At 36.0% G+C, this 25,404-nt stretch overlaps 1 long non-coding RNA gene across 1 annotated transcript; it reads right to left on the bottom strand.

Moving 5' to 3' along the window:
- Nucleotides 1–4,826: 4,826 nt before the first annotated feature.
- On the bottom strand, nucleotides 4,827–24,990 carry LOC115919509. Its single transcript, XR_004061885.1, has 2 exons — nucleotides 24,379–24,990; nucleotides 4,827–5,102 (listed from the first exon to the last, which is right to left on the bottom strand). It is a non-coding gene; the product is annotated as an uncharacterized LOC115919509 (long non-coding RNA).
- Nucleotides 24,991–25,404: the final 414 nt, after the last annotated feature.

The following is a 25,404-nucleotide window of genomic DNA, read 5'->3' on the forward strand; positions in this document are numbered from 1 at the left end:
ATAACGACCATCCATACTGGGATGTTATGAAGAGAAGTGTGATGTGGAACAAAGTGAAGTAATGCCCGTGTCGTGTAATGCATGGCGGCTTCCTTTTCTCCGATCCCGCTCGCCTTTTAATCACGAGAGCGTGAAGGCATTCATCCATTACGGTCTGTTTAAGGTGGCCTTAAACGTCCAAATATTATGATAAAATGCCAGCATGCATGACTAGGCCAGCTGCAGCAGCAGCAAAAGTTCTTAAAGGTTGTAATCAACTAATGAAAAACTGAATAAAAGGTATTAAACTGTCTTTAAATGTATCCCATCCAATAAAGAAGGCATGCCAATAATTAAAAATCATCATCATCATCATCATATGATACTGTCTTACATCATTGTCAAATTAAAAATTTAGTCCTGGATATCAACTTTACACAAGAGTACAGTGAAATTACCCTATTTTCCACTAATCTCATGTCAAGAATTTAACACTCAAGAATAAAGAGATGATTATTTTCATTTGAAGAGATGATTTACCATCTAGCCAGCTAGGTTTGATTGTAATAGGTAATTTTCTGCAGGACACAAAAGAAAAATGCCCATGCCCATTTATTCCTTGAAATGCTAGAGCGCTATAATGGCAGCACAGCTAAAGCCGGGGTAATAATATCCAAGTTTGGAAGCGCTTAGAGACTTATTGTGATTTGCGCTATATAAAAGCTGAATATTATTATTATCATTATTACCAGAAGTTAAAAAAAAATTGTATTGCTAATTCCTTTTCAACATGATCCCTTGTTATGCTACAATCATATTACAATTGTCCCGTCTTGGCTTTTGTGTCAATCAACCGGTTTCCTAACATTTTAAAATTTAAGGCTGTTTAATTCTTTTTCTAAGGACCTACTGTGAAATTAAAAATATTTGTGGTACATCATTTTTTGCAGATTTTTTCGCTAAGATCAGCAAGCGCGAATTTAGAACTTGAGAAAATATAAGCATGACTTCTTTATGCGTGTTTTGAACGGGCTGAATAGCGGGCCACGCAAATTTAAGAACCAGCGAAGATGTTTAGCACGAAAAATTAATCATCCCAAAATTAACAGCGTTTACAGTATATAGTGACAAGTTATCACATTAACCCGTTATTAATGAATGATCTACAATACGCAGAATCCAGTCTGCATACATTACTTGTTGCTATGTTGGGCAAGCCTCAGGAAAGCTTTCAGGTTGTCAAGAACAACCTTTATTTCAAATGTATGCATACAATTTGAATATGCTAGAAAACCAGTCTATTTGAGAGAGTTGAGTTCTGGGGAGAGATGAAAAAGCATATACAAGTGTGTCTGGAAGAACATCAGAAACAAATTTGTCTGAAAAGCATATCTCTTCAAATGCCTTCATATTCTAAATATGAAATGTAACAGCTTTAAAATGTGGACCATATTTTTATGCCACATGTTTGTGCAGTCTTTCATTCATCTTTATGTGTACAGCGCTTGGTACTTTTACCAAGACTGGGTCAAATTTCTTATCATTTTGATGATTCCAGAACCTTGCAGTACACACCAATACTCATATGCTAGATGATCATCTTTTTCTGATCAATTCCATCCTGTTTCTTTCATATAATGCAATCACATGACCATGCAGAACGCGGCCTTATCTTAAAGTATCATCTGTACCGTAATTTCACTGAGTGAAGTATACCACATTCAATCAAATTCTTATTTTAAGTGCTGTTTACAATGACTCTATGAATGCTAAATTCAAATCCTCTTTAATTCACTCGATCATGAGCGCTCTACGGTGTAGATGGTTAGATGCATACATTAGTATACAAGGCAATCTATTATATCCTTAAATGATACTCTTATGAAATGGATGCATTAGGCTTCATCATTCGCCCGATGGTTCCAATTACATCTAAGTAGACCTCATAATAGTCTCATTATGTTCATCAGCATAATAGCAAATGAAAGAGACTGAGGGGCAGACAGAGTGGAGACAAAAATTCAATAGAGAAAAGAATATTTTGTGTATGTGCATGTGTGATAGGGGGGGGGGGTGGTCACTAATGTAACATTATAGATATGAGCATTAAAACCACGCCCTTCAAAGGAATTTATGAGCCTATTCCACTGCCAGTATACTAATGGAGTGATTATTATAATTTGTATAAAATAGCTGTAAAGTAGATGTCCCCAAATTGTGCATTCTAATTTATCAAATTTGAAGGCTATACATCCCTCATCAAATCCTCCAGGTATGGGATTGAAGGCAATGGTTGATGTATTCACCTATTTGCTAAAAACCCAGAACAAAAACAATGATTATCTACAACAATCTTAAGTCTCTCACATTCCTAATCTCACCATACCTGTAGCCTTATCAAGATGTACTGCATCAATTTACCTACCGGTAAATCATATAACACTGTATCAAGGTATATGAACAGTACATGCTCAAATTCTGTGCAAGTAAGAGAATATCTACACCCCTCACTCAATTTCCTTCTCCATTTTGACCAAGTGTTTCCATTCCTGCGGCCTTTTTTCCTTTCCGTCCAGGTACATTATACAAGAGGAAAAGAGAGAGCTGGGGAAGCTAATAAACCCTAGGAAGCGGAGGAGAGATGCAGCACAAGACTCCATTTCATGCGGTCTCATTAACATGAGACCATTTCAGGTGTCACCAAAGCGTGTTCCAACCCATTCATCAAAGCTTGCTCGGTGGTCAGAGGAACGAGGGAAGAGCACTTCTCCTCTTCCTCTTCCTCTACTCAGCCAGTCGTAGCATTGGGATGAATAAAGTACCTAATAATCAACCACATACCCATCATCCACGTACCCATCATCCACGTTCCTGCAAAGCAGCACTCATGAAAGATTCACTACTCATGTGATGCTGAGAGAGTAAAGTGCAATAAAATTGTACGAAGTTGGAGCCTGACTGCGTTCTAATGCGTTCGATGACATCATTTAACAAGATACAACAACCACATAAAAGCCTAGATTATTTTAAAGTTACTTTTAAATGAAATATTCTTTCACTAAAGATACTTTTAAGACCCTCTCAATTAAAATTTAAAAAGCTTATGTTGATAAGCAATGCCATGATCTATGGAGCTCTCATTTTTAGGAAATCTACCAACCTCAACTCCAATTTTGATTTGATATTACTAGTCAATCAAAGAGTAAAGTTTTATAGTCAATCAGAGAGAATAGTTTTATATTCATCTACATGGTTTGGGATTTCCTCTTTCAAGTCACAATGGTCACATTTCTGATCAAAAATGGTCTTTATAGGCAGGTGTTAAGTACAGGTGCCTATAGTACATGTTTCAATGAGAAACCCTTTTTCATGGGAAAACAAAAAATGTGGTCTTTGTAGACAGGTGGTCACTAAAGCAGGTTTGACTGTATAAGCTTGTGCTAACTCGGATCGATCACTCTCAAGCTCTTTCAATACTTAAAACATATTCCATCTGAGCGATTAGCATTCTACAAGTGACATTTAATTCAATTAATAAAATTATTCTAGTGATACAGATTGCACACTTTATTTGTTGATACCCGGTATTCAAACAAATGATTGCATCATATATAATAAATTTCAAAAACACGAGAAAGTAAATAGGCATAAGGCTTGTTCTTAGGTCAAGAGGATTGAAAAGCATATTACAGCGATTCAGAAGTAAAACTTCTCATCCCCTTTTCACTTCTGGCCACTTATTTGAAAACACACCTGTCGACCAATAGTATAATGAGAGGCTGCTACTACAAGTGAGAGTGCACTGTGCCCCGGTCATAACTAGGCTATCAAGAATCAAATCTAATTCATAGCTTTTGGGCAAGGGTAACATGATCCTACTCAACAAGTACTGATGGGCTTATAACATGCAGAGCGTTCGTTGGCTCATTCTTAATACAGCACTCACCAAGTGCCTGAAGAAATTAAAGGAAGACACAACTAAATTTGTATGTAAATTCAGCAATTGTGGGTCAGAGTATCAGATTACTTTCCTCAGTCAATTGGAAACTGTTATCAGAGGCTGAAAACTGGGCTGGATAAACAAAATGGCCTCATCTCCGATCGAAAAACAAATTGATGCGTTGTAACAAAATATTATGAGATGTATGTCTGTTTGAGACAACAATAAGGATCTTGTAAAGCCACTAGACTCTGGAAAAGATATTTTCTGTTAAATGTATGCTTTTCCTTGATGCCGAAGAGCACAAGAGAGAGAGAGAAATAGAGAGAGAGAGAGAGAGAGAGAAGAGAGAGAGAGAGAGAGAGTGAGAGAGAGAGAGAGAGAGAGAGAGAGAGAGAGAGAGAGATACGGAGACAGTGACAGCTAGGTTTGATGCCTGATACACACACAATAGTAACAATCATTGACAAATGGGGAGAGGGAGATAGAGGAGGAGGGTGATAAAAACAGAAATAGACAAGATATAAAAGGAGGGAGAAAAGGGAAGAGAAAGAGATATAAAAAAAAAGGAGAAAGTGAGAGAAAGAGATGGGGGCAAGAGAGAGAGAGAGAGAGAGAAAAAGAGAGAGATGGATAGGGAAGAAGATGGGGAGAAAGAGCGAATTAAGAGAGAGAGGGAAAAAGAAAGAGTGAGAGAGAGATAGAAAGAAAGATAGAGAAAGAAGGAGAGAGAGAGAGAGAGTGAGAAAAGAAGGAGAGAGAGAGAGAGAAAAAAAATAAGAGAGAGAGAGATGTGGGCACAGTAATAGTTACGCGTATAGACATATAGGAAGAGTAGAAAGGTCGAGGGAACAACAGATAAAAGTCAAACAACATGAAACATACCCGAGGTACTTGATGCTATTAGAATCCTTGTTCCCGTCCTTAGCCATTGTTGGATGTCGGATGTGAGACGGAGTTGTTGCGTGCAGAAATCGACTTCTCAGGTGTTTGTCTTGCAGAGGAGATGCTCTTCTCCTTGTTGCCGCTCCTCCTACTCCTACTCCTGCTGATGCTGCTGCTGTGGGGATGAAGATGGGGTGCCACGGTCTCGCGGGGTGACGGATAGATGCGTTGAATGCTGATCTGATCGTCAACGATGATGACGCTTGACGATGGAGGTGGATTGGCAGAACTGGAGAACCTAATTGAAAGCATGATCAAGAACATAACAATGAGGGATGCATTAGATGGCACATCTGCTGCTGGTAGAGCGCAAATTGGGGCACACATCAAACGACAGGGGAGATAAACAAAATTATAGACTATGACCAAAAAAATTGACCATGGTTCTCATGCCCCATTTCACTTAGAACCTCTCATTGAAGCTTATCTTGAAATAATTTTTTCATCAACGTTTCCATTGACAGTTTTCAATTCAATTCGATTCAATTCAATTCAATTTCGGTTTTATTACAAATATACCAAATAAAAAGTCCAAAGACTAACAATAATTGGCTTACAATGTATCATATAAAAATGCATTAAAAACAGTAGATTTAAAAATTCAGTAATAAGTTAAATTACATTGCTCACATTGTATCATATCAAAATGCATTAAAAACAGTTGAATTAAAAATTCAGTAATAACTTAAAGTATGAAGGAAAAAAAGAAGAAAAAAAAAAAAGATTGTAAGTTATAAAATTGTGATAATCAGTTTGTCAGTGAATTGAGAAGAGTGCATAAGGGCTAACAAATGCTTATGAATTAGAATTCATATATTTCACATCTCTTACATTAAGATGAAATGCTTAATATGAATTTTGGATTTAAAGTTAAAAATCATTTTTTAAATTGTTAATTTGAAACATATAATCATGAAATAAAGCATCCTAAGCCACCTTGATGGCTTGATGTTATAGTCTTGTATCAGCTGCAACAACAAAATTATCCCCTCTCTCTCTCTCTCTCTCTCTCTCTCTCTCTCTTGCTCTGGCTGTCTGTCTGTCTCTCTCTCTCTCTCTCCCTCTCTCTCAACGGACGGATGTATGGGAGTAGTGAGCAATTAGCTCTAAAAAGTGTCAACAGAGTTCTGGCAAGGAGTTACTGGTTCTGGTTACAAATAATGAATTCAATCAAAACTGCTCTAAAAAAATCACACTGTCACATCACCCATTCCAAAAAGAGTGCCCGTGAACAGAACAAGTGTATTTTACACTGCCCTTGTATGGAATGTGATCCAAGCAAACAAAAATTAAGAATGAGAAGAGGGTAAAATCAAGTCACATGGGATGGTTGATGAATTGCATTCTATGAAAGTCATCAAAAATCAAAAATCTCCCCCCCCCCCTCTCTCTCCCCCCCCCCCCCCCCTCTCTCTCTCTCTCTCTCTCTCTCTCTCTCTCTCTCTCTCTCTCTATATATATATATATATACAGTGCGTCCCAGAAAAAACAAAACCGAGAAGTATTGATGTTTTATCATAACTTAATCACAACCATAATTAATGAATGATACATATTTGGAAAGCTTAGAGTCTCCTCTTTCAGTTGATGTGACTCATATGATGCATATATCATGCATGAGTGATTAAAAGCAATTTGAAGGAAGGAAACCAAAAAGTAATTTAGCAGGCGGTAATTGAATTTCAAAGAAAAATTCATATTTCTAGAAAGTTCATTTTCTGCTCTTTCATATGATACCTCAATCAAGAAAAATGAGCCAGGAATAACAAAGTTCTGTTTGTTTAAAGTAGCCCTAACATTTTCATAATTTTAACAAACGAATTCGTTTTCACTGGGTGCCTGCCGTAGCAAAAAGCAGATTTGACAAAAGACTTAACTCCGTTTCGTTGACAATCAGCCATGCATGAAGAGTCTCGGTTTCGTTTTTTCTGGGACGCACTGTGTATGTATATGGGGAAGTAGCTTTAGAAAGTGTCACACTTCCACATCACTAAATCTAAAAAGAGCTCCCGCGAACAGAAAGGTATGTTACGCTGCCCTTGCATGGAATGCGATCCCCGAAAACGAGAAAAAAAGAATGAGAAGAGGATAAAAACAAGAAGTGAGCTGCAGCCACATGGGGTGGTTGATGCATTGCGGTCAATGAAAGTCATGAATCACCCCCATTGCCTATAGGTTCATAAACACCATGAAACCCGAACACATGATATGATCACATTCAGACTTTAACTTTGTACAGACTCACAAAAGGGAACACACTATAGAAAGTATACATCCACTGTCTTCCCCTGTATTACACTTGATGTAGATGATGAAGGACCCCCTTGAATGATCACTTTTCCCAGTTGAAAACTTTATTTCAGTGATTTTACACTTTCCATCTTCAAAATCATTTTCATAAAATATAACATCTCAAAATTCGGATCACGTGAAATCTGGAGAAATTATATGTTATACCCCCTTCACATACATGGATTTTTCTTACGAGTCCTTATGGATCGCACAAATTCACAGATCTTTCACGGATCCTTAGGATTTGGCCACTTTTACGACCGGTTTAAGTTTCATAACGAGTTATTACGATATATTTACGGCAACAGTCCACGATTTGTTACGAGTTGTCATGGATAACTACGAGCAACTAGCGTGTTAGTTACGACCTGTTTACGTGTTGTTACGAATAGTTCCGAGTAAGTTCCGAGTATTTACGAGTCCTTACGAATATTAGCCAAACAAATAAAAACTGAAAATGAAGTGTTCGAATTTGCAGCTTTTACACCTTTCCCCAAATCGTAAATAGTTCGTAAGCATACGTAAAGTATATGTATCTATTTGTAAAGTACTCGTAAAATATCCCGTAACAATCCGTAAAGCCACCGTAAAATGACCCGAATAAAATCGTAAACAACATGTAAGCACTCGTAATAATCCGTAAATAATCCGTAAAAAAATCGTAAACTAACCGTAACGAATCATTACAAAAATCTCTTAAGAGTCATTTACGGATTCTTACGAGCAGTTTGGGATGGTAACGTGTTCTTGCGAGCGGTTTACGGATGGTTACGGATTGTTACGAGCTATTTACGAGCTATTTACGGACAAATCAATCCGTGGACGATCGTAAGAAGATTTTTGACATATCAAAAAGTTTGCCTCTCCTTTCACGGATCCTTAAAGAGTGTCTACGAGTTGTTGCGAGTTGTGACGAGTTATTTACGGATACCAGCGAGTTGTTTACGGATGCTTGCGATTGACTACGAGTTGGCGATCCGTAAGGACTTGTAAGAAATATCTGTGTATGTGAAGGGGGTATTAAAAGGTAACTAAGAAGAAGAAAAGTTTTTTGAAAAAGCTGTTCTGCATGCCCTTACACTATAATCACAATCACTATTAAGATTATTGGCAAATAAAGTTATGCAACACAAGGATGATATTAAAACTTTGTTCTGTTACTTAAAGCCCATATGTACTAGTGTACAGGAGGGATTAGACCAACCTGCAAGGTCACATGACAGGTGGTTACCTCATCAAATCAGCTCCCAATTACTATAAGAAAAAGAGGATCATGGGGGAACAACGGTCACCAATTAGGCATTGTTTGCTCTATATAGAGGGCACAAGTAGCTACAAGTAGTGCAGTCCCGCTTTAAACTATTGAATCTGATTGTAAAACCACATACAAGACAAAACTGACAAACCTTCTTCTTCTTCAAAATAATCTGCCTCCTTCACTGCTGAAGATTCTTGCAGATGTGTGCGAGTGCATGTGTGTTGCGACATGGGGATGTCCAGGTGTGCAGGTGAGGTGTATATATACATAGTGCCAGTAAAAAAAAATAAAAAAATAAAAAAAAATAAAAACATTGCCGGAATTTACTTCCCCCCGGTCTTTAGTTGTCGCTGGAAGGCTCTATTCAAAAGCTATTGAAGCCTCAAGGACAAGATGGTGGTGGGGGCAGGTATAAAACTGCACTGGAGCCATAAAGACTGGCCATTTGCATACATGTATCTATCAGGACAGAGAGACTTCATCCACAGGGACACTATCAGTATTCACCGACAGGTCGAGAGAGTTGAGAGAAACTCGGTGTATATGGAAAACAGAAAGAGCTCTGTAATGTGCAGTGTTACATGTATACAATCCACAGGGATGTCTCGGGTTTCAAGCCAGAATTAAGACAGTGCGGTGAAAAACTACATGCCTGGTAAATCCTTTACAAGACAGATCTTCCCTTTCTATACCTTTGGGTAATAAACGCATGCACACTACCTCTAGGAAATGCCATTCCCTGAAGTTCATCACAAATGGCACTCTTAAAACGATGTCGCTTAGTGCAAGAAAAAAAAACAGCATACAGCTTGTGATCCCATGCCTGGATAAGATCTTCAACCATTAACCTAATAAATTGTTTACAAGGCAAAGTAAAATAAGTATGAGTATTGGGGATTCAGGGGAAAAGTACATTATATGTACTTTCTTTTTTTGCTTTCCAGTGGACTTTTCACTTTAAAAATGAATTATTTCTGTATCATCATTCTTCTTCTATTTTCCTCTTTCTTGTTTCTTGTGTCTTCCTTATTCTTCTTCTTCTTCTTCCTCCTCTTCTCCTTTCTTCTTCTTCTTCTTCTTCTCATCATTATTATTATTATTATTTCGCTACATCTACAGTGTGAGTCAAAATAAAGTTTACACCTAGAAATTGCTGATTATTATAAAAATCATTTATGACCAGTAAATTATTATACATCTTATAAAAGAGTGTTTTATCCCGAATCATTTAGTATCATTTTGTGCCGTATGTGTTCACGCTTGAATGAACAGGAGGCATTGTTTACGAGAGTGCAAAATTGACTTGCGCCAAAGTTGCTTATGTGATGTTCGAATAAAACAATTGGGATTTGGGTATTAATTCGGTCTTTGCAGATCCAAATAACATCCCTAACAGAATTAAACATGTCACACATATTAAATATCGAATATGAAATATCAACAAACATTTGTGCGTGTGCGTGTGCGCATGTGTGTGTGTTTGTGTGACTTTGCTCCTGCTTTTGCAAAAAGCATATGCAATGCATTTCATTTGATACATTCAATTCATTCTCTCACTCAGCTAATCCCAACATAATACATACAGTAGGCATTACTTTGGCGCAAGTCGATTTTTGCACTCTTGCAAACAATGCCTCCTGCTCATCCAAGCGTGAACACATACCACACAAAAATGATACCAAATGATTTGGGATAAAACACTCTTTCATATGATGTATAGTGATATAATGTTCATAGATGATTTTATTGATTTGATTTAGGTGTAAACTTTTTTTTTACTCACACAGTAGTTTTATGTCAGTCTAAAAATATCAGTTGATTTACAAAGTCAAAGAAGATGTGAAAATTAGAGAATTTTTTTTGGACAGATTTAGGAATATGAAAAAAAACCTTCCAATTCCTTCCTGTTTTCCTGTTTGGCATATGAAAAGAAAATTGACTACACCACCTGCAAATAGGAGAAAAGAAATCAATCAGATTCAAGAAAAAAAATACAAGTTCCTCTCCAATCGACATATGAAAAATTGTTATTACACCATCTGCAAATGGACAGAAAAGAAATTCTATCAAGAAAAAGATAAATTTGAAATTCGAAAGACAAAAATAATTGATTGTTTTTCCACAAGAATATCAAACTAAATGAAACTTCAAGCTTAAGAGCCAAGATAAATTTATTTCATATAAAAATACACTGACTCTTCTCCTATGAGAAACCATCAATGCTTTCATCATAGTTAGATAAACCATACTGATCTAAATTAGATATGAAAACACTTCCAGATCACCAGGTTTATGCTCTCTGACTTATTTTCTTACCACTATCATAGTCTTAGAAGTAAGATATCTAATAATACTAGGATTTAACAATTTATCCAATCAGTCTCGGTTAAAATCTTGAATTATGGAGAATTGTAGAAACAAGGAAAATAAACAAGATTTTTGGAAGGGATTAAAACTAAAAGCAAATGAATTATATATAAATTTGTATATTGGACAGTGTCAGTAAGTTTTTAAATATCTCACATTTATTTGTTTCCAGACCAATATTTAATCACAGTGCATTTTTTATTATCTTGATAGAAGCATTTTTTGATATTTTACCTCACAAACTGTGATTCCATTAGAACTTAAAGAAGAAAGACAAGTCTTCCTATGTATATTTAAAAAAAAATACATTTACATTTTCTATCACTAGATCCAAACTTTTTGAGTGATGCTATAGATCAATCAAACAAATAAGATATGATGTGATGAAGTTGGAGAGTGTTTTCTGATGTTCTATTCATTAGAACTTAAGAAGAAAGACAAGCCTTCCTATGTATATCTTTAAAAAAATACATTTACATTATCTATCACTAGATCCAAACTTTTGAGTGATGCTAGGATGCTAGATCACTCAAACAGTTAAGTTATGATAGGGATGAAGTTGGAGAGTGCTTATTGATGTTCTTTTCTTCTGATGTTCTATATATTCCACTCTCGGAAATGAGCAAAAGTGCCATTACAGACTTCAATTCACCAGCTGCCATTTATCCAATATCTGGCTTCCAATGTCAGTAGGGGCGTTCACACCTACAGAAAAAAAGTGAGATTTAAAAAACGATATTTGCATCGCAATCCAAAAATTGTTGATTTTTTTGCGTGTGTGGACAGAATAATTTCACTAATCTTCGCGATCCAATTCGCAGTAAGTCATGTGATTTTTCAGAATAATCACCATAGTTTGCAGGGCTCTGTGTGGTGTGTGTGAAAGGTATTGAGAATAAAAAATTGATTTATTAAACGCATACATTGTCGAGATTCGCGAATGCAAGCAAGAATTCTCCGTGTGTGAATGGTCGCTAACAAAAAATTCAATCTTTGCACCGCGATCCAATTCGCACTAAATTGACACGTGTGAACGGTCGCAATTTTTTTTTTAGATCTTTGCATCGCGATTAATTGTTACGTGTGAACAGGCCTATTGTGTAATGGTAAAAGGATTGATCCATCAGCCAGAGTGGGTCCACTTTGAGCACCAATCTCAACTATGTTAGCATCCATTAAAGAACATTATTGGATTCTCTGCTCATGTGAGGTGAAGTATGATGGGTTTGAATTGAAATAAACGCATTCCAATAAAAAACAGCATAACATAAAGCTGGAAAAGACTGATGCATCGCATGATTGCATATGAAATTGAGAGTTCAGGAAGTGTTGAAATGTACTCCTGATATGAATACACAACTTCATGTCCATAAAGATCATGATGCATATAAGTTTGGTAAAATAGAAAAATCACTTATGTTTTGCTAAATAGACTCAAAAGTAATAAATATGTGGGAAGATGATTTCTTAACAAAGGCCCTGTTTCATAAACCTTGTTATCAATAAAAATATATGATGATAAGCGACTAAAATTCTTGCATTTGACTGGCTATAAGCAAATTTGTCATAGATTTGTGTCAGTTGTTATTGATAACAAGTTCTATGAAACAAGGACCCATATATAATAGGGTCTTAACTTCCTCTACATGTATTTGAACAGTTAACTTTCTGAATTCACTTTTAATTTCATTAACAGTCAAGCTTTCAGCATTATATCTTAATCAGAATTCATAACATATATATATATATATATATATATATATATATAAAGCTTGCAGACACAGATTTATTGTAGTCACGGTTTGGGAGAGCATTTAACCTGTCACTTTCATTCCATTCCTGGTAAAATATTACACCACAAATCACAAGTGATGGAATCTTACGAGCAATTTAGGGTTTAAGAGCATAATTCATTGTGGCTTTACGTTCTCACCCAAAGTAACGTTCAGACAGACCATCAAGTAACCGACGATGAAAGTGGGCACGGCGAAATCGCCACTGCCACTTCGCTTAGCGGCGGGTAAACATATATGACACGTCTCGTGTGAGTGGTCTCAAGTAGAAAGTAGTATTTCAGTTTAACTGAGGCTCACACTTTCATTATTTAAACTGAGCTCTGTACACGTGGTATTAATTACCTATTGAATTGAATGCTGCAAGTTAAAACACTGAAGTCTGCGAGCAATTCTGTTCCATCGGTATTTGACTTCTAGAGCTTCTTTAAACAGAACAAGCGAAAGACTGAACAAAGAACTACTTGATGTAATAAAACTCTCAATAGCCACAGCGGCCCTTTCCCTTAATGCTTATGACCACTAAAAGCCCTGTTCATATTTGCCTCTTCTCTGTAAATAACTCTAAAATGTTTCTGCTTTTTTTAAACATACCCAAAATAAAAAAATTGAAAGTGGCATGTATGAGCAGGGTACCAACATACAATCCACTATTTCGTTCTGAGCTATTTTGCTGATTTTTTAACCCTGCTGGGGCCTTGAAAAAATATGATATTACTACTACTGTCTGGTAGATATTAATAGAACCTGCCCCAAAAGCTGTAGCATTTACGTCTTGAGGAGTGAAGCATAGCATTAGGCATGTCTTCATCAGCTCGAGTATGCCAAATAACCTGCTTTTTTCAGACGCAGGATATTATCCCGAAGCTCAAAATTGCGTCTTCACCGATACGCTCACAAACTAGCTCGGACAGGCGTAAATTAGCCCGCTATTTCAGCGGAATATTTTGGAAACAAGACCAAGATTTCTTGGGATATTTTCTCGACCAAATATCCCGCTAATTGCAACTGCGGGCTGATGAAGACGAAATTTAACTGGTTAATTTGCAATCAGGATAGTTAAAATAGCAAGTTATTTGGCAAACTTGAGCTGATGAAGCCAGGCCTGCTGAGTTTGAGGGTGTAACTCTCGGTCAAAATGTGCATTGCATGCTGGGTAACCACAATGCAAGGTGGAAGTCAGTCAATGATAAAAGGAAAGTTTGTATAACTGCTGATGTGAATGGGGGCATACACCAAAATATTACAGTTTTAAGTCACTATTGCGTCGTCGCAAACATGAATGGTGACTAATTAAAATCATTTATTGAAGCACATCAGTGCAGAAGGCCACCTCCCTGATCAGTGATACAGTGGTAATTACAGATATGATTAGGGCTACATCATAGTGATACTATAAGAGATAATGGTGTATTTAAAACAAAATCATAAAGTTAACATTACAATGCTTTATTTCAAATAACATGTTTGTTGGAAAGCTTAAATGATGAATGCAAAAGCTGCCTCTTTTGTACTTCTAGTAAATAGCCACAATTACTTCAAATACCCTTTTCTTTTCTTCCACAAAAAAAGAGTTTCACTTTACCGTCAGTATTTATACCCACAAGTTATGATCTTCTAACACTATAGATGTTTTTTAGTTTTTGGTACCATCCAAAGTTAATGAAACACAATTTTGTTTTTCTGTATAGCGATACAAAAGTTGAAAAATCCATGAAACATAGCCTGTTTCTCTCTCTATCCGGGGACAGAAATAACAAACAAATCTACAATACATTGATCAAAAAAGTAACTGATGGGGAAAAATAACAAGGATTCAAAGATAACTGTAGCCTGAAGCATAGCAGTTACAAAATTAAAGAAAAAAAACACCTTAAATCAAATACAAACTGTGAAACAAATTTGATGGAGACGGCTCTTAGGAAAATATAAGATTTTTTTTGTTATCAGCAGACCATACACTTGTGTCCTCGAGGCGACATTTTATCTGTGTAGCACTTAACTTGAAGTGTGCTGAAGTAATTCAACCCATTTTGATGCACTCACTGTTGTTCTAGGATAAAAGGTAAAGTATTGTAATGGCATCCATTTCAGAATATGACACACATTGCAAGTAGTTTGGTGTAAAAGGGAGAACAAACAGAATGTGATATGTCACAGAACAAAGTAACGGATGCTGAGAATGCACTCACAAGACAATAAATTGGAGGGAAAAAATGTAGCAAGTATGGAATACAAATGAAGTGAAACATATCTTTAAACATTTCATAAATTTTCTTCCGTTAGAGATTTTGAAAATGTCCTTTCTTGATGTTCTAAAACATTACTGATTTACAATGCTACGATAAAAAGCCATCAAACTCTGCACACCTAGACATCAAGGTGAATAACTTTCTAGGTTGAACAACGTGTCAATTGCTTAAAATGGCCTGGAAAATGCCAAAACTTGATTGTAGAGCATTTTGAGCAATTGAACATTTTCGTGCATGCAAAACTTTGCTAAAATACGCATACCTGCGTTGGATTTCTTTCTTTTGTAATTTAAGTTTCTATCATGCCATAGATGGTTATGTTATGACTTGTATTGCAACAACATAGCGAAATTAGAAATGTTACAAAATGGCACCTAGATGGTGCCAAGATGCCACAGACTGTGTTGAAAAGTTATGGAAGTGAGGCAATAGCCCTATCTAACCATATTAACAATATGAGAACATTTAAACGAGTCACTTTTCAGATAGTGAGCATACGAAATGGTGTGTATTTAAAGGTACATGTAAGTAAATAATGATAAAGAACTTTCTGAAGAAAAGAAGAGGTGGAACATAGTATAGCACACCCTAATGAAATTTAAGAGTTAAATTTGCAATATAATTCCTCTAATTTTTTTCTTCACTTGATCATATCTTTTTTTAAATCGATCTTTGCATTAATGTTCCTATATTCAGAACATTTACTAATTAAAATCACAGAGAAAGATAGACAGAGAAAGAGAGAGAGAGAGAGAGAGAATGAGAGAAAGATGGAGAATGAGAGAGAGTAGGAGAAAGAGAGGCTGAGAGAATAAGAGAGAGAGAGAGAGAGAGAGAGAAAAGGGGACTGTGTTAGAATTAAACCCAGTATCTAAACTTCTGTATTTCTCCAGGATTTAAATACATTTTTACCATGACTGCATGCATTCTATCTATAGCAGAACTCTAAGATCCCCCCAGCTAGTTGAAATTGCAAAATGAAAGATCAACATACATGCAGCTGTTGTAATACAATGTACAGGAACACCTAGGGGCCATGCAACCTTTCCCCCCACATTTCCAGTCCCCCCCCCCCCTCTTCTCCATTATTACTTCACACATCTACGCTCACCTCACACGGTGGGTGTTTTGGTAGAGAACTTCATGTTTCTCACCTCCAATTGCATAAAATGTCATTCTCGATTTATGTATTTGAAGCATGACTGGGTTGCCTGTTGATGCATGGTTAAACTCTCAGCTAGACATCCGGGGGCCGTTTCTCAAAACCGTCATAAGTCTGACTTTTTAGACATCCCACTGAAACATGTGTTGTAGAATTAACACACGTTTCTATGGGATGTCCACGAACCTAGACTTACGACGATTTTGAGAAACTGGCCCCTGATTTTTAGCATGACGTTGGGAGGGAGGGAAGGGGGCAAGTCTGAAGTGCTTATGAAGGAATTCGGAAGCCAAGCAGAAAAACAGATTAACACATTCGGCTGTCTAAAATGCCGATGATGGAGGACAAGATTTGACAATCAGAATCAAAGCTACTCACAAAGAATGATGTAGGTTTATGGATTGGTGTTATTGATTGCCCTACTAGAAGTCCATTTGAAATGTGATTATAGTAGTGAGGTGCGAATATACATATAAAGGTATAACAGTCATAATTTGCCAAGATATCTTCAAGATGATAGTGATTTGATTTGATTTCCTTGATGTAGCTTTTTTTTAAATAATTATACAGAGTGAATTAAATTAAAATACATCACATGTGAAATTATGATTACAAAGCTAATCTTTAGCACATTCTAAAAACATTGAATTCATTTGTGCACAGGTGGAGAACACTTTAAAAATCACAAAGAAAATACCCCCAAAGTGAAAGCAACATCATTAATGACCACTCCCTCTTCTAAAATGACTGTTAAACCTATAAAGCCTATAGATTTTATGAATTCGTTTAATATGAAGAATGAAACATACCAGATTCAAGTCAGTATTCAAATGGTTAGATACTTAAAAAAAATTAATATAACATTTTCCAATAATTTGCAAAAAATGTAAAACTACACAAAATAATACAACTGCAGTATGTGTCATATTATCCACAGAACTTCAATATGTTTCTTTCAGTTCTTATGGCAGCTTTATAACATCCAAGTTAAGCTAGGTTATGTCTATCTGCATAGTGAATACAAGGTTTATGTTGAATCATTTCTTTCTTTTTATTTGTACAGGGTCCCTCCTAATACGCTTTTCTTTCTTAGGTGTTCTTCCAATGTATTATTTGTTTGTATTCATTATGTAATTATTATGTTTTTATTGGTAAATAAAAATTAAATTGAATTGAATTGACAGGTTGAAGCTAACAAAAGCATGCACAGTACGCTATGCACTCTTGGGTTCGATTGTGAGAGATCTACCACAGTGAGAGAAAGGTGAGAGAAAGAAACAGTATCACTTAAATAAATATATTCCCTTGGTCTCTTGCCCACCGAAGGGGAAGTAAAACAATTACCAGCTATAGTGAGATTTCGACAAGTGCAGAGAAGAAAGAACGGAGACAGAAATGGATATGGCTGTAATGAAGTGGAAAAGGGAGAGGGATTGGACAGAAGATAGATAAAACATGTCCATTGATGACAAGCATTGCCATATATTTTTTTTTTAAATAGGAGCAATACTTGTTTTTTAATTGGAATTCCTGGACAAACTGTATGGTTTTAAAAGAAAATTATCAAAAACAATCTCACTAGTCATGCATATCAAGTTTTGTCAAGGTCTATTAGAGAAATTCTTTTGGAAATGTGTACCTAGCAAATAATTACTATCCTTCTCCATCCTTATTATCTTCATGGAGGGAGTTCATTTGACATCTTGAAGAAACAAGGGAAATGCTCTATCTTGGCGGTCTTGCCTGCATTATGCGATTCGATATGATGAAAATTTGAGATTGGCCCATTAGCAGGCCCCCCAAAATGAAATCCTCTGAATATAATCAGCATTTTTAAGTGAATATTGATTAAGAATCATCAGAAGAATTATTTACTATTTGTTTGTACCAAGATTGATAACTTTCATGAATTATTGAGATATACTTGATAACCCTATAGTTTAAGTTTGATTGAATAAGAACTCATACTTTAAAAATAATATTAAAAATTCAAATACTTAACCTTAGGTTAAGTTTATGATGTTGATGTTGTCGCCGCCGTCGCCACCGGAAAATCGGCCTCTGAATATAATCAGCATTTTTAAGTGATTATTGATTAAGAATCATCAGAAGAATTATTTATTATTATTTGTACCAAGATTGATAACTTTCATGAAATATTGAGATATACTTGATAACCCTATATAATAGTTTAAGTTTGATTGAATAAGAACTCATACTTTAAAAATAATATTAAAAATTCAAATACTTAACCTTAGGATAAGTTTATGATGTTGATGTTGTAGCCGCCGTCGCCACCGGAAAATCGGCGCCTATGTCTCACTTTTGCTAAGCAGGCTAGACAAAAACCACATGAATGAATAAAATTTCAATCTCTTACTGGTAAATGTGATTCACTAAAAGGAGAATATATTCATCAATACATTGGTAACGTCATGTCACGGGTATCAGAACAAGCTTCACAATTTTCACCAAATATCTCACAATTACCTCACAACAGACCGTTTCCTGGATACCTTCTGCATGGTATACTTATTGATTCTCAAATGAGTGAATATCACACTCAGATGAAGTCCAAACCTGTTTTTTTTTCCTGAATATGAGAGAATGCAGCAGAAATTATTAATGGCTGCCATGGTAACTCAAACCTCGTCAAAAAAATCAAGGATTGAAATTCGATGGAGTTTACTGGATGAATACATTCTGAGATGATGAAATCAATTCTTTGATACATGGCTAAAACTTCAAACCTGGCAAGCAATTTCCTGTCTTTTACTCAACATGAATTTCATATTAAGATCGTCAGAAAAAAAATTCCTTACAAACTCCCTTTTTTTACCTATCTTTTAAAATTCCAGTACAATGTAAATTACCTACCATTGTGAATAGAAATGGAAATCAGATATTCTCAGTTCTCAGTGACAGACATCAAGGGAGAAATTGTTATTGAAGCAGGTGAATTTAAAGCTCAGTAATATTTACAGTGTTATTATAGTAAGTTATTGAAAGCCCATCTGACGCCCCTTCTTTCAAACCTTGAAATCTAATCTACGGCACTTCTTCTGAGCTGAGTAATATTATGAAATCATACAATATTTAGTAAGGTATTGAAAGCCCATCTAATGCCTTCTTTCAAACCTTGAAATTTAATCCACGGCACTTCTTCCTTAATGAACAGACTCAATAGTTGATCATCATGTTTGTTACATACGCTCACCTGAGGCCCTTACTTACTATATGAAAAACATCTTGATAAGTATTGAAGCCTGTCTAGGCTATTCTTTATTACAAATTTGGCCAAGTCTGAACCTTCTTTTCTAGTATAAACTTGGTAAAAGTTTCCACCATGAAATTGCTAAATATCAAATGGTCTTTTTCACATCATAATTTTAGTTTTTTTTTATTTTTTATTTTTTATTTTTTTTTTATTTTTTTATTTATTTATTTATTTATTTTATTTTTATTTTATTTATTTTTTTTTTTTTGGGGGGGGGGGCAGTATTGCCTCCAATTTAACTCAGAAAATAATGGTATATCCATGAAATGTCATTGATAGAAATGGATGAGTAACTATTAAAAATACTCTGTTGTGTTACATCAAACGTAACAAGCATTAATCTGGAGGATTCTTTGTTAATGTAACTTGAAAGGGATAAGGTATGCCCCATATGGAAGAATAAATAAAAGCCGTCAAAGGAGACTCCTTGCCCTTCGGCATGTGAACCCGATCTTTAAAGCAATGATTAAACAATCAGGCCAACAAACCACATGAGAACAAAAAAGATGACCTTTAATAGACGAATTAAACCACGGGAGTATCATCATAAAATGATCATCATCTTCGGAAGCACAACTATCCATCATGAACATAGTTTCCCTAAAGAACTATGTTAGTTCAAGGCTTCATGCCTATGCAGCTATGCCTGTACATGAATACAAAGTAGGAAAGATATGTCTCCCTTTTTTCCTCTCGTGCACCCTACATTTTTACCTAGACACGCAGGGTAGAAAATGCCTGTAAGCTCTTGAGCTACACTTTTAATGACTTTGTACGACAAATCACAGAATGTGCAGACTAGTTGCTACTCTGCAAGGCTTTTTCCCACTGCCTAGTTTTCACCAAGGGTAGATATGAGATGATACTTGATTGTGGGCACGTAGAACATGTTCAACCATTACAACAAATCACAAAATCACAGTACCGGTATGTGCAAAAGAGTCACTGCTCCGCAAGGCTATTTCCCACTGCCAAGTTTTCACTAAGAGTAGACACGAGATGATACTTGAAGGTGGGCAAGTAGGACACGTTCAAACATTATTATTTGTCAGTGTGAACAGGTATATGAAAGGAGTCAGTAGATTGGAGGCTACAAGTAGACCGCTTAGGGAACTCACTATATCACTGTTTGAGACCGTGCATTATGTTTGTTTGGAAGTCTTAGAAGTGTTCCTGATCCCCTGTGGGTATCTAATCTCATCAAGCCTTCAAGATCACAAGCCGATAAACTAAGAGAGACAAAGATTAGAATTCAGCGAGGCGCCTACTTACTCGACGATTCCTATACCAAGAATTCCCTCATTTCCACGCCAATGTCCTCCCATCTCCCTTTCTATACAACCTACTTCATCAACATTACACTCCGTTTCAGGGCCTTCAATTTATTAAAAGCACTTTAAAAGTATTAAAAAAAGGAAAAGAGAGACAGATCAAAATATAGAGAAAAACCCTGAATAAATCTTTTAAGAGAATATTAAGATGACAGTTACAATATACTCCCCATTGTCAGGGTAAGTGGTGCTTATACACTGTTGACAACTGTCTTTGCTGTCTTTGTGTTTGGTCTTCGGTATATTTTTACTATAATAGCACCACAATGTACATACATGTAAGCAGGTAAAATCTAATAATGCATGCACCACACGTTGATTCAATTAACTCTTGCGGTGATAAAGCCTCTATATACAAGTTGATCACACCTCAAATAATAGTCAAAACTGACTGACTGCCTTAAAAAACACTAACCAACAACAACAACCATCCCTTTTTACCTTGAATGTGTATTATTAAATCTATCCCAAAGAACATTAAGATAGTAATGAATGATAACATTATCTGATTTAAATTGTACAGAATCAGACAACAAATGCTGGTTTGGGGGCTCATGCAAAGGTCGAGGGTACGCATAGCCTATAATCTAGGCGGAGTGCCGAGCTTTTTTCTTTGCTGCTAGACTAACCTTAAGCAGAACGTCTGATACGGCGAGACTACGAACCGTGAGCCGCGAAGCGGCTCACCGCCTATAATCACTGGTTTAGCTTTAGTCGTTGTTTTTTTATTATCGACCATGAATCCGTGGCAGTTTTTCGTACGAAAAAACCTCATGAATACGAAATGAACTCAACCAATCAGAAACACGTATGGAGAAGAGTCTATGCATATGCATATTATAAATCACGTGACATTACGTCATTTTCTTCATCCAAGATGGCGGGTAGTTCATGCGACGACAATCTTCTGCGAGAAAGTTTATCATATGCGGCCAACAAACTAGGCATTCCTAATGGAAAATTCAGAGAACTGCAGGAATCCGCTATTCGTAGCGTTATTGAAGCAGTAATGGACGAACGCAATTTTTTTTCGTTGCGGTTTCTTATATCTAATTGGTCGAACGTAACATAGGTGTACCTTATTTGGTAGGGCTGTTGAATGATTCATAGATCCGCCGTTTTGAATATATATGAATTTTGATTAGCTAGACCAGTGATTATAGGCGGTGAGCCGTTTCGCGACTCACGGTTCGTATAGTCTCGCTGTATCAGACGTTCTGCTTAGGGTTAGTCTAGCAGCAAAGAAAAAAGCTCGGCACTCCGCCTAGATTATAGGCTAGGGTACGCAAGGACGTATGAAAAAAAAAGGAAACAAAAGTCAACCCTATTTGCATGACATGGAAAACCAGAAAAAGATGGACAAAATAAAATGACACGGTTTGCTTCACACTTGTCAATTTCTTAAAACACAGATAAAATGAGTATGCTTAGAGGCCTCTGTCAGAATGATGGAGCTCAAGATAAAGTTCAAGATTCAAGATATCTTTTTTTGATAATTTAACGATATCCATAAAAGCATACAAGCAATGATACAAAATACAGTATGGAATATGGACTAAAAGAAAAGCAAATGCTTCTCAAGAATGGCCCTGAAAGAGAGAGAGAGAGGGAGGGAGGGAGGGAGGGAGGGAGGGAGGGAGGGAGGGAGGGAGGGAGAGAGAGAGAGAAAGACCCAAGTAAAGTAGTTCTTAGTCTGTCACAGAGGCTTTGAAGGCAGTTTATCACAATACATATGAACAAGGATTAATAAACGTTTCTGCACAACAGGAAACCAATATTTGAACTAGTGATACAAGATCTTTTGATAGCCAAAAGGGCATTTCCTCATACACTTTTGCACAATGTTAACGCCCTTCTGGCTCTCAACAGAGAATACACGCAATAAGTAAGTTGTTTTCTTATACATAGCATATCTTTTCAATATTGATGATCAGTGCATATACAGAATATTTCATTAATAATCCAAGGGGTAAATCAATTGAGAAATGTTTAAATGCAGGTGATTGACGTAATGAATACTATGTATTTGTTTATGTTTCTTTACTTAATGAGTTCTGACACTGCATGAGAATACATTAATGCTACACAAAATCTTAGTGGATATAATCTAAATTCATCTACTTATCATCTTGACTTAGTTTCTGATCTGTTACTACTGATAGTTCTGAAGAAATGTGTTCACATCTTCATAAGATAATAAGTGTGAACATCCTCTTCTCTATCCATGCATATGTGTCTTAACTTCTGAATCAGAACTGTATACAGTGAAACCTGTATATACATGTTCATGTAAAGCCCGCTCAAGGGAGACAAGAAAAGTGGTCTTTATGTACAGATTTCTTTAGTACATGTTTCCATGAAAAAACTTTTTCAAGGAAAATGCAAATATTGTCTTCATTGGCAGGTGGTCTTTCTATACAGGTGGTCACTATAAAGCAGGTTTGACTGCATCAGCAAGAACTTAGGATGAAACAACCCATCCTAATAGCTTGCAGACAAAAACTGCTGAAATGTAAGTGAATTGAATAATTCTAAATAGTTATTAACACAGCAGATGGTCTAATTATCAATGATACTGTTCTTTCTCTTTCGATGAGAATTTTTTAAAATAAATATATAAAATACTAAATATATCAGTAAACCAAGGTCATAAAACTATATTCATACCTGTTAATTACAATAAAAATGCAAGCACTGAATAAAACCATATGGACCCTATCAAGGATTTTTCCATATCATTATTGATGATCAGTGCATATAGAGTTATTTCATTTATAATTCAAGGTATAAATCAACTGAGGGATGTTTTAATGCAGGTACCAGACATTATAAATATTGTTTAAAAGATTTTGTCTCCTTAACTCAATGAGTTCTGACAATCGAAGAGAATGCATTAATGCTAATTTATTTTAGGTCAATAATGTTGCAATGTTGCAAGTCACGTACCTGCCCAATTAATTTACCCAAATTAAGAAGTTTGTCATGAAATAGTCCTACACAAATGGATATGAAAACATTTCATGTGTCTTAGTAAGGAAAGGGGGTTGCTAGTGACTTATCAAAGTAACTTTTAACGGTTTATGGATCGAGTAATATGAAATAAAGAATCTCCTGACATATCACTCTTCACATACAGATATCACGTGTTATAAGCTACGAAAAAGGACTTATCTCTGTGTAAGAAAACAAGCTCTCATGTTCATGAATCTCCGGAAAAGGGGTACTTCTTAATGCAGTAAAGGTGCATAAATTGTATGCATCATTATCTTAACACTCCAGATAAGACAGAGTCTAATTTCCAACCATCTGATTCCAAAGTTCCTTTGAAAAAAAAGCTCATCGACAGAAAATTGATATTACAAAGTCTAAACCTGTCTCGCAACTAATAAAATATTACCAGAAATGAAAAGTGAAAAGTGATCCAAAATGACCAAATAATGTTGCTCACTGTATCAGCTGACACTTATCAAGACAAACAACTGTATCACTTCCACAACTGGCAGAAATAAAGTAATCAAGTCATATATTCTTCAGGTGTTCACCCCAACACATCCAATAAACAACTTATAGCTAGATCTAACACGAACACATATCAAAGAGAAATTTCCCATGGCTCGTGACAGATTGCAATATATCTTGCAGCTCGACCAATTACAACAAGTTTGAGATTATATTGCCAAGCTTATCAAAGACAGGACATTATTCACACTCACGCAACAGTCAATGACTCGTGATGCAGATGATATCCAGCGTAGAAAAGAGAGAGAGAGCTTTGTACTTACCGTCTTATCGCTAGACAACCCAACTCGAGAGTGAGTGAAGAGCTTCTGATGTCTACAGCGTTGTGCGGCTTGCACGACCAATCACATGCTATAAAAGTATAATGAAACCTAATCTAAATACATGGATCTGATCCGAGTCGTGCAATGCCACTGGGAATTTGCTGGAGTGCTCAATTCAACACAACTAAGCTGCTTTCTAGCTTTCTTTTATTTTTACTCCATCTTACTTATATATACATTTCCTGAAAATCGATCTCAATATATTAGTATTTTCTCCTTCGCTTTTTTAAAGTAGATTGATTTCTTGAGATTCAGTTTGAAATATGAGCCACAGTAAAAAAAAAAAATCACTCAATATATTTTATATTTACAAATCTTTTTAGTTTTAACCTTGAAAAAGGGAATACCATTTCATATCCAATATGAATGAAAGCTAAAATCAATAAATTTCTACAAGCTAAATCAAAGTCTTTCCATTATCCATTTTCTGTTCCATTTTCTGTTCCATTTACAGTTGCATTTTCAGTTGAAGTATTTTTCTCATTCTTTCTAATTTTGCCTCTCTCTCTTTTATTCCCATACCACTCTTTTCTCTAGCATTCAGTTCACATCTCTGTCTCTTTCCTTCTTTCAATATCTCCTTTCTATTCTATCTTTTTTTTCCCCCTCTCTCTCTCTCCCTCTCTTTCTCTGTTTTCCTTTCTGGTATTACTCCATCTTATCCCCATATCTCTCTCTCTCTCTCTCTCTCTCTCTCTCTCCCTGTCCTCTCTCTCCTTCTCTCTCTTTCTTTCTCTATCTCTCTCTCTTTGTCTTCCTCTCTGGTCTCACTCTATCTATCTCTCTCTCTCTCTCTCTCTCTCTCTTTCTCCCCCTTTCTTCCCTCTCTCTCTTTCTCTCTCTCTGTCTTCTTCTCTCTATCTCTCGCTCTCCCCCTCTCTCTCTCTCTATCATCCTTTCTCAAAATGTCTCTCTTCTTTTGCTCCTTCATGTCTCACACGTCCTCTTTCCTCTACCGTTTGTCGG

The sequence above is a fragment of the Strongylocentrotus purpuratus genome, unplaced genomic scaffold (assembly GCF_000002235.5).
Source record: "Strongylocentrotus purpuratus isolate Spur 01 unplaced genomic scaffold, Spur_5.0 spur5_scaffold_6, whole genome shotgun sequence".
NCBI lineage: Eukaryota > Metazoa > Echinodermata > Echinoidea > Camarodonta > Strongylocentrotidae > Strongylocentrotus > Strongylocentrotus purpuratus.